The 9116-nt window shown below is 32.7% G+C and overlaps 1 pseudogene; it reads left to right on the top strand.

The window, feature by feature from the left end:
* The first annotated feature begins 313 nt into the window (after positions 1-313).
* Positions 314-8743, top strand: LOC134266319 (eukaryotic translation initiation factor 3 subunit B-like; annotated as a pseudogene).
* Positions 8744-9116: the final 373 nt, after the last annotated feature.

The following is a 9116-nucleotide window of genomic DNA, read 5'->3' as shown; positions in this document are numbered from 1 at the left end:
AATGATGCAAATATAAAGTTTCTAGAATATTAAGAAATTGTGACTCCACAGTGTTCAAAATTCTGCTTTTCTTTCAACTATTTATCATACATAAATATATACAACTTTTTGTCATTTCAATGGCATGAATGTGAAACTTAAAATAAAGATAAAATCTGTAAGGTCATATTTATTATGTCGATATCTTAAGAAAATAGTGCGAGTCCATTTATTAATTAATTTTTTTGTTCACAATTGATTTAATTAAACTGTCTGAAAAAATAAAATTGAAGAAAAAAGGTGACTGTGGTACGAGCTAATATTATTTTCGCGCATGCGTCAAAAGAACCGGCAAAGTGCACGAGGATTTCAAGATGGCGGCTGACAGGGGCTCGGAACACGAGCAGAGAAGGCAAAGAAAATCGGAATCCCAGTCTCAAGGGAGTGTAAACGGAGACGAGATGGAGGAACCAGACTTCAGTGATCCAGAGGGATATGTTGATGACATCTCAGATGAAGGTGCAAATGAGTTTGCTACATTATTGTTCATCAATATGGGCTGTTGTACCATGTATTGTTGGCAAACACGTGAAATGAGAAAATCAAAGTCACATGTACAAAATAAGGCGTTTGAATGTGACTGATACAGCTAAAATCAGGGTATACATGATAATACATTAAAAAGAAAAAAAACCAAAGTAATTTCTCTTTGTAAGCCAAATCCATTTAGTACATTACTCTTGGTGCTGACTGGAAAAACCCTGCCGGTTGGTACTTGAATGAACTATTGTCCAAACACATATTTCTGTCTTGTTAAATGGAATGAGTGCTTGGGGCAGGGGCTGACAAAAACCATTGGCCAATGCCTGGGCAAATGAATTTTAAGGGTGAGAAAGTGAAACTTGATCAACCACTTGTCCTGTTGTCAGCTCCTATTTGGGAAATCTCGGTTAGACTTTTTTTTTTTTTTATTTTATTTTTTTAAACACAATTCATTTCATACAGAATATTCATAATTAGTTATTGTTACATAATTGTGTATTTTTACTTATATGAGAAAGAGAGAGAGAGAGAGAAAGAGAGAGATAGGGGGAGGGAGGGCGAGCGGGAAGAGAGTGAGAGTAGAGAGAGCTAGAAGAAGAGTTGGTTCCACCTGTTCCCCTGAGTATCAAATTTTTCTTTTTCATCATTTTTATATGATATATATTTTTGTGTTTGGTAAAATTGATTTAAGTGTGATATTGCAGAGTGCACATTTAGAGGTTTTTCGGTACATCTAGAAGTATAAATATAATATTTTAGCCATAAAACTATAATATTCGCTATTTCATTATTTTTTCCTTTAATGCCTAAAATAAAATTCTTTTTGGTTATGGGCAACTGGAGATTTCTCTGTTGAAGATGATATTCAAAATTTTCAAGGAATAGTTGTACAAAATCACATTCCCATAGGATATGTTCAATTGTCTCTACTTCTCTTTGACAAAAATTACACTGCTTAGAATCTACCTTTCTGATTTTGAATAAAAATGAATTAGTTGCCAATATTTTATTTAGAATTCTGTACTGAAACCACTGGAGTTTACAGTTTTTTGTAATTTTAAAAGGTAATTTATGGATTATTTTGGATTCCTTGTTATCTAATTCAAATAATTCAATCCATTTCTTAAAACCAGCTGACACAGAAGAGTTTTGATGTAATATTTCATAGAAATTTTTTGATTTTTTACATTTTGATACCAGATAACAATTAGATGTAATAAGAGGATTTTCTGATTTTTGTAAATTTTTCTGAAAATTACTCCTCTTTATCCAAGCTTTAACTGCATGGATTAAACTAGAATATTCTAAAAAATTAATCTTTACATCTGGATAAATATTGCAGAAACATTCAAAGCTATAAAAGGTACCATCTACTCCAATGATATCATTGATATATCTAATATTATTGTCAAAAAGTTTTTTACTATAAAAGGTTTTCCCTCCAATATGGATATTAGGGTTATAAAACAATGGACAGTCCACATTTACCTCAGAATTACTACAAATTTTATTCAAATCAATCCAGGACTTGAACACATCAATCCAGAATTTATTTTTTAAGTTTTTTATAAGTTGAGTGATGTATTCAATTCCACAGGATGTAAATTTATACATGTTCATATTCTTTATGAAATTTTCCCACCCTTTATTAGTATAAACCAGATGTCTAATCCAAAATAATTTCAATGAAGTAATGAAAGAATATAAATTTATCATTTTCAGTCCTCCATCTTCGTAGCTTTTAACAATAACATCTTTCTTAACTCTATGTGTTGAGTTATTCCATGAGAATGAGAAAAAAGTTTTTCCAATTCTTTACAATAAACATTAGATGGATTTGGGATTGACATAAGTAAATGATTTAATATTGGTAAAGCCAAAGTCTTTATAACAGTAATTTTTCCTATTGGTGTTAAAAACCTTTTTCCCCATTGACTAAGAATGGATTTTATTTGTACTAGCTTTGGTTGGTAATTTATTTCAGGCACTTTTTCCAAGTCAACATCAAAATTTATTCCTAACAAAGTAAATCTAGTTGTTCCCCAATTAAGCTGGTAATTTGGGATTAAAACCTCATCACTGTATTTTTTTGATCCAATCCAGACAGTGTGTGTTTTTGAGTAATTAATACATAGTCCAGACATATTCGAAAAAGTGTTCAAGGTATTCAGTGTTTCTAAAAAGACTCCTCACTTCCGTCAAGAATAAGGGAAGTATCATCCACCAGTTGAGATATCTTTTTTTCTACATTTCCAATGGTGATACCTTTTATTTTTTTATTTTTCCTAATTTGTATAGCTAAAATCTCAGCGCATATCAGAAAAATATATGGAGACAAAGGGTCTCCTTGTCTGCATCCCCTTTGAATTTTAATTACATCAGAAAAGTTACCTCCTTGATTAACTGTAGCTTTAATGTCAGTGTAGAAAAGAGTGACCCATTTTCTAATGGAAGGGCCAAAATTAAAAAAGTGCAAAGTTTTTTGTATGAAGTTCCAGGAAAGAGAATCAAAAGCTTTTTCAAAATCGATTAATAATAAAAGTCCTGGAATATCTTCTTCTGTAAAGTGCATTACATCATATATCAATCTTATGTTTTCTCCAATATATCTGTTGGAGATAAAGCCAGTTTGGTCAGGGTTGATTATTTTATCTAAATATTTCTTAAATCTGTTTGCAATGGAGCCAGATGCTATTTTGTATACAGTGTTTAGCAATGTAATAGGACGCCAGTTTTTAATGAAATGTCTTGGCTTGTCGCCCTTAGGTAATAAAGTTATAACTCCATGTCTTTGCGTAATAGACATAATATCATTCCTGTAACCATAGTTAATAGATCTTACAACAAAATGCCCAATATATTTCCAAAACATATATCATTTTCCATTTCCGATGAGAAATGAGTGTCTTGCAAACAATATATATTACACTTTAAAGACTTGAGGTAATTAAAAACATCTCTGCGCTTTGCAATATCACCAAGACCTTGACAATTGACTGAAATTATTTTAACCATAGGATATTTGTATAGAAATAGACATATATGTAAATAAATGACACCCAAAGGGATTTCGGACCGAGCAGCAGAACAAAGAAAAGAGGAGAGAGAGGAAGAAGAAGAGAAAGGATAGAATAACACAAACATATATATGACAAATGAAAATAGAGTAACTGTGTACAAGTAAAAGTTTACTTTCAAAAGTCAAGTGGCTTGAGTAGCATCATTTGGCATGTCCTTCTTCTTTATACGGTCAAAATCGGAAGTAGGAAGGGCGTAATAAAAGCGGAGCCCATAGCAGTTAGTCCTTAGAATTCCGGTTTTTAGCTCTACTGGTCAGAGACCAGAAGAGCTTATGCGATAGTAATGCGTCCGTCGTCCGTCCGTCTGTCTGTCTGTCTGTCTGTCTGTCTGTCCATCTGTCTGTCTGTAAACAATTTTTCAAAATGCTACTCCTCCTACAGTTTTGGTCTGATTTCAATATAACTTGGCACACAAGTAGACTACACTAAGATACATAATTCTGTGTATCGGTTTTTGATTTCGATGAACGGTGTTGCCGTGGTTACTAAAAATAGAAATTTCTGTGAAATTCTTTCAAAATGCTACTCCTCCTACAGTTTTAGTCTGATTTCAATATAACTTGACACACAAGTAGACTACACTAAGATACACAATTCTGTGTATCGGTTTTTGATTTCGTTGAACGGTGTTGCCGTGGTTACTAAAAATAGAAATTTCTGTGAAATTCTTTCAAAATGCTACTCCTCCTACAGTTTTAGCCTGATTTCAATATAACTTGGCACACAAGTAGACTACACTAAGATACACAGTTATGTGTATCGGTTTTTGATTTCGTTGAACGGTGTTGCCGTGGTTACTAAAAATAGAAATTTCTGTGAAATTCTTTCAAAATGCTACTCCTCCTACAGTTTTAGTCTGATTTCAATATAACTTGGCACACAAGTAGACTACACTAAGATACACAATTTTGTGTATCGGTTTTTGATTTCGTTGAACGGTGTTGCCGTGGTTACTAAAAATAGAAATTTCTGTGAAATTCTTTCAAAATGCTACTCCTCCTACAGTTTTAGTCTGATTTCAATATAACTTGGCACACAAGTAGACTACACTAAGATACACAGTTATGTGTATCGGTTTTTGATTTCGTTGAACGGTGTTGCCGTGGTTATTAAAAATAGAAATTTCTGTGAAATTATTTCAAAATGCTACTCCTCCTACAGTTTTAGTCTGATTTCAATATAACTTGACACACAAGTAGACTACACTAAGATACACAATTCTGTGTATCGGTTTTTGATTTCGATGAACGGTGTTGCCGTGGTTACTAAAAATAGAAATTTCCCTGAAATTCTTTCAAAATGCTACTCCAAATACAATTTTAGTTTGATTATAATATAAATGTGGCATGCAAGTAGACTGCACTAAGAACATAAAGAGACTTAATCAAGGATCATTATTCTATTTATTGCTGTTGAAAAGTTTCAATTTCCAACTGCTTAAGTACTTTTCTCTTCCTTTGCTATAAGTACAAACCAGTAGAGCTTCAGTCTCGACAGAGACTTCTGGTTTAATTTGTAGTCGATATCGTCCAGAATGTCGAATTTCATTCGTTTTTCACCCACACTGGAATACACGAAGCCATTGAAGTACCAAACTGATTTAATCTCCGTGTATTCCATTAGTTTTGCAATGAGTTCGCTGTTTTCCTTTGTCACGTCATCTCCTAACCTCACATTGCCCTCCGACTCTTTGACTTTTGACCTTTTTCGCATAACTTTAGCTTTTTTGTCTGCATTTGTCTGCATTTTTAAATTTTAGACTTGTTTAGACAAATTTGAAGAAAAAAATTTGACTTTGTCTTTTTCAAAGGTCAGGCTAGTGCCACTCAGAGTGATTCACAAACTGCCTGAACTTTGACCATTTGTTACAATCAAGATGGCTTGAATTAAATTCTCTCAGTCTGTCAGATTCAACTTACCCTTTTGGACATCCTTTTAACTCCCTTAATTTTCGTCATAATTTCATTTCCTACCTTTATTTTTAAAGGCAACCCAAAATCAAGTTGTTATTTTTCATAATTTCAACATATTTGTGTAAACTTCCAACTTCCAAGAGCTCCAGTCAAGGATTCAAGATCATCATTTTGACATTTTGTTTCTTTTTATGCCAAATGATAGTAGAACTAAGTATTTGAAGCACTCAAATCTCACTGAGATTAGTCATCACCTTAGGGGAAACCTGAAATTAAAGCCCAAATGAATTTTTAAAAACTTATCTTTTAATAAGTAAAACTGCCTCAAATACACCAAAGAAAGTAGAATCTTGTCATCCTAGTTCTATTTTTTCTGAGCTGTAAGAAAGTTACAGTGGTGATATGTTCTCTAACACATTATAGTACATTTTTTCTTGACTCTCATTTTTTTTTTAGCTTTTGTTATGGAAATTTGTAAACCCATTTTACTTCAGATGAATTTTGATTCCAGTAAAAAGGGGTATACTGGATTAAGTCTGATATCATCTTTGTTGATTGTAACATATAACTACAAAACTAGGCTTTGAATGATACCTACAATATCATGTTTTTATTATCAGAGTTGCTAGGAGACCTACTGAAGACCAAACCTAAAGAATCGGATGGCATTGACAACATTATTATGGTGGATAATGTTCCTCAAGTTGGACCAGACAGGCAGGAAAAACTCAAAAATGTCATCAGAAAGATCTTTGAAAAATTTGGCAAAATCACCAGGGAATTCTTCCCATCTGCTGGTGATAAAACAAAAGGGTATATTTTTTATGTTTGCTTTTGAAACCTTATTTATCCAAACTTTAAAAAAAAATTATTTTGTGAATTCACTAAATAGTTTTTAAAAATGACTTCTTGAGAGATGGACAATATCTTGATTTTAAAAGAATTTTATACAGAATGTATGAATATGAAATTGTGATTTGAATACTATATTAAAATCCTTATAATTTAAAAAAAAATGTTTCTTTAAGGAACAGAAAATTGAAAGCATATTTAACACAACTTGCAGAACTTTCATACTAAAGTACTTTGTTTATAGGTTTGTATTTCTGGAGTACAGTTCACCCAATCATGCCATGGAAGCTGTGAAGATGGCAAATGGATACAAGCTGGACAAACAGCATACACTACAAGTCAACCTCTTCTCTGACTTTGACAAGTAAGATATTTGTGCCAGTATGATTCTTTGAGAGAAAATTATTGCTGACCATTATTAAAGATGGTTCATAGTGCCAGTTGGCTTATTTTTTTTTTTGGAATTCCTTCAGGTTTGAGAAGATTCCTGAACAATGGGAGGCACCAAAAGCCAAAGCTTATCACGATGTTGTAAGTCTGTTGTGAATTTTAGAAGAAAAAAAGTTTAAGCTGTGTTTCAGAAATTTTTGTTGATTTTGATTGGGTCAGGGAATTATATAGAGTAAAGTGTCAGGAAAGTGTATATCTTTCATTTGTCCCCTGTCTTTATCTCTTGTATTTATTTATAGGGTAACCTACGTTACTTCCTTCAAGATCCTGATTGTTTTGATCAGTTTAGTGTTATTTATGATGGAGGAGAGAGAACAGCTATATTTAGAAACACTACCAGGGATTTGACCTGTGCGTGGAAGCAATAACTTTTTCGAGGACGCGTGGAAGAAAGAGCAGTATGTTTTTCATTTTAATTAAAGCTGGGTTGATTGTTAAAATTTGTTAATTAAACTTATTATAAAAAAAAATTATGCTTAGAGATAAAAATTAAAAAAATGTTTCTTTTACTCTAATTCACACATTAAGTCATATACAGTAAAACTCGGTTATAGCGAATCATGGGGACCTATGAATTTAATTCGCTATATCCGTAATTCGTTATATCTGTATAGCGAATTAGTATAACCATATATAGCAAATTTCGAACCACAAGTATCAGAGATGTGCAATTAACAAATTAGTAAATTTCCTTCAAGTATTACTACCAAATATGTTAGGGAAGCAAATATTACAAAACATATCTTCGACAACAAAGGTTTTATTATGAATTTAATTTTATATACAAATGCTTAAAGAAAATAATCAGAAAAGAAAGATCAGTTCAATTTATCAAATTTTGTGATCTTTAAAAGTTTGTTATAAAAGATGTGAATTTAATTTTTTTATTTGTTTTACCTCAACAGGACTCAAAATTAGTTCGCTATATCCGTAAATTCATTATATCAGAGTTCGTATAAAAAATTGAACCATAAAATTTTCGTGGACAGAGATTTGTTAGGGCAATTTTGTCCCTGGCAGGACAAGGGTTAATCTCTTGTATTTATTTATAGGGTAAAACTTCGCTATATCCGTGTTCGTAATAAACGAGTTTTACTGTAGTTGTTATCTTATAAAAGTAAGGAATCGGTTAAAAACTTAAAATGATAATATATCAGTCATGGGGTACATATTTCCATACTATTTAATTGGGAACCTTTTGAATAATTCAAAATGTGATTAATTTGTAGAGATGGACAGAGACCTACATTCGCTGGTCACCACAAGGTACCTACCTGGCCACATTTCATGCTAAGGGTATAGCCCTGTGGGGAGGGGAGAAGTTTGAACAGATTATGAGGTTCAGTCACCCCGGGGTCCAGCTTATTGACTTCTCTCCGTGTGAGCGCTACATGGTGACCTTCAGCCCGATTCTGTCCAGTCAGGAGGATCAGCAGCAGATCATCATCTGGGACATCAGGACAGGCATGAAGAAGAGAGGATTTCATTGTGAGACACAGTCCACCTGGCCTATACTCAAGTCAGTATACTTGTCAGCTATCAGCTTTTCAGTCATTTATTTGCCATAAATTACCAAATACACTAAACATACTTGCATTACTGAATAAATACAGCTTCTAAATGTTTAAAAAAGTGAAGAAATATTACTTGAAGAGTATTTTATAAATAAGATGACTTTATAGCAATAATTTGTTGATTCACTCAGGTGGAATCATGATGGTACCTACTTTGGAAGAATTACTCCAGATACACTCAGTGTTTATGAAACACCTGTAAGTTCATTTATACCACCTAATTCAGACAGATACTTTAAGTGAAACAGAACAGTCTTTGAAGCTAGAATCTTGAAATGAGTTAATGTATGCCATGTATTTTTCAGTCGATGGGATTGCTAGAAAAGAAGAGTTTGAAAATAACTGGACTAAGGTAAGATGAAACATCCTTAAAGCTGAACACTACTCGTAAATAGGCATAGTCGACCATATTTCCAGTTGTTCAACGCTCTCCCTACAACTCGTATATAAGGAGCAGATCGCTTATCAGTTCAATGTATTTTACTGTAGAGATCCAACTAGTGTAGATGTACACCTTTCACCGCGTGCTACTCAATCTTGATGAAATTATTAAATTTTACGTATTTTTTCCAAAACAAGACAAAAGTACCGCTCAATACATTATTTAAAAACAGAAAATGCACATAAAAACAAGAAATAAACGCAAAAAATCTCGAAAGGAGTAATACATGTTGGCCACGAGTTTCGAGTGTGCAATTGGGTGTAGCAAAATTGAACGGTTTATA

This window comes from Saccostrea cucullata, unplaced genomic scaffold, assembly GCF_032062105.1.
Source record: "Saccostrea cucullata isolate Sc308-1 unplaced genomic scaffold, CSIRO_AGI_Scuc_v1 ctg450, whole genome shotgun sequence".
Taxonomy (NCBI): domain Eukaryota; kingdom Metazoa; phylum Mollusca; class Bivalvia; order Ostreida; family Ostreidae; genus Saccostrea; species Saccostrea cuccullata.
This window is presented reverse-complemented; position numbering and strand designations above follow the sequence as displayed.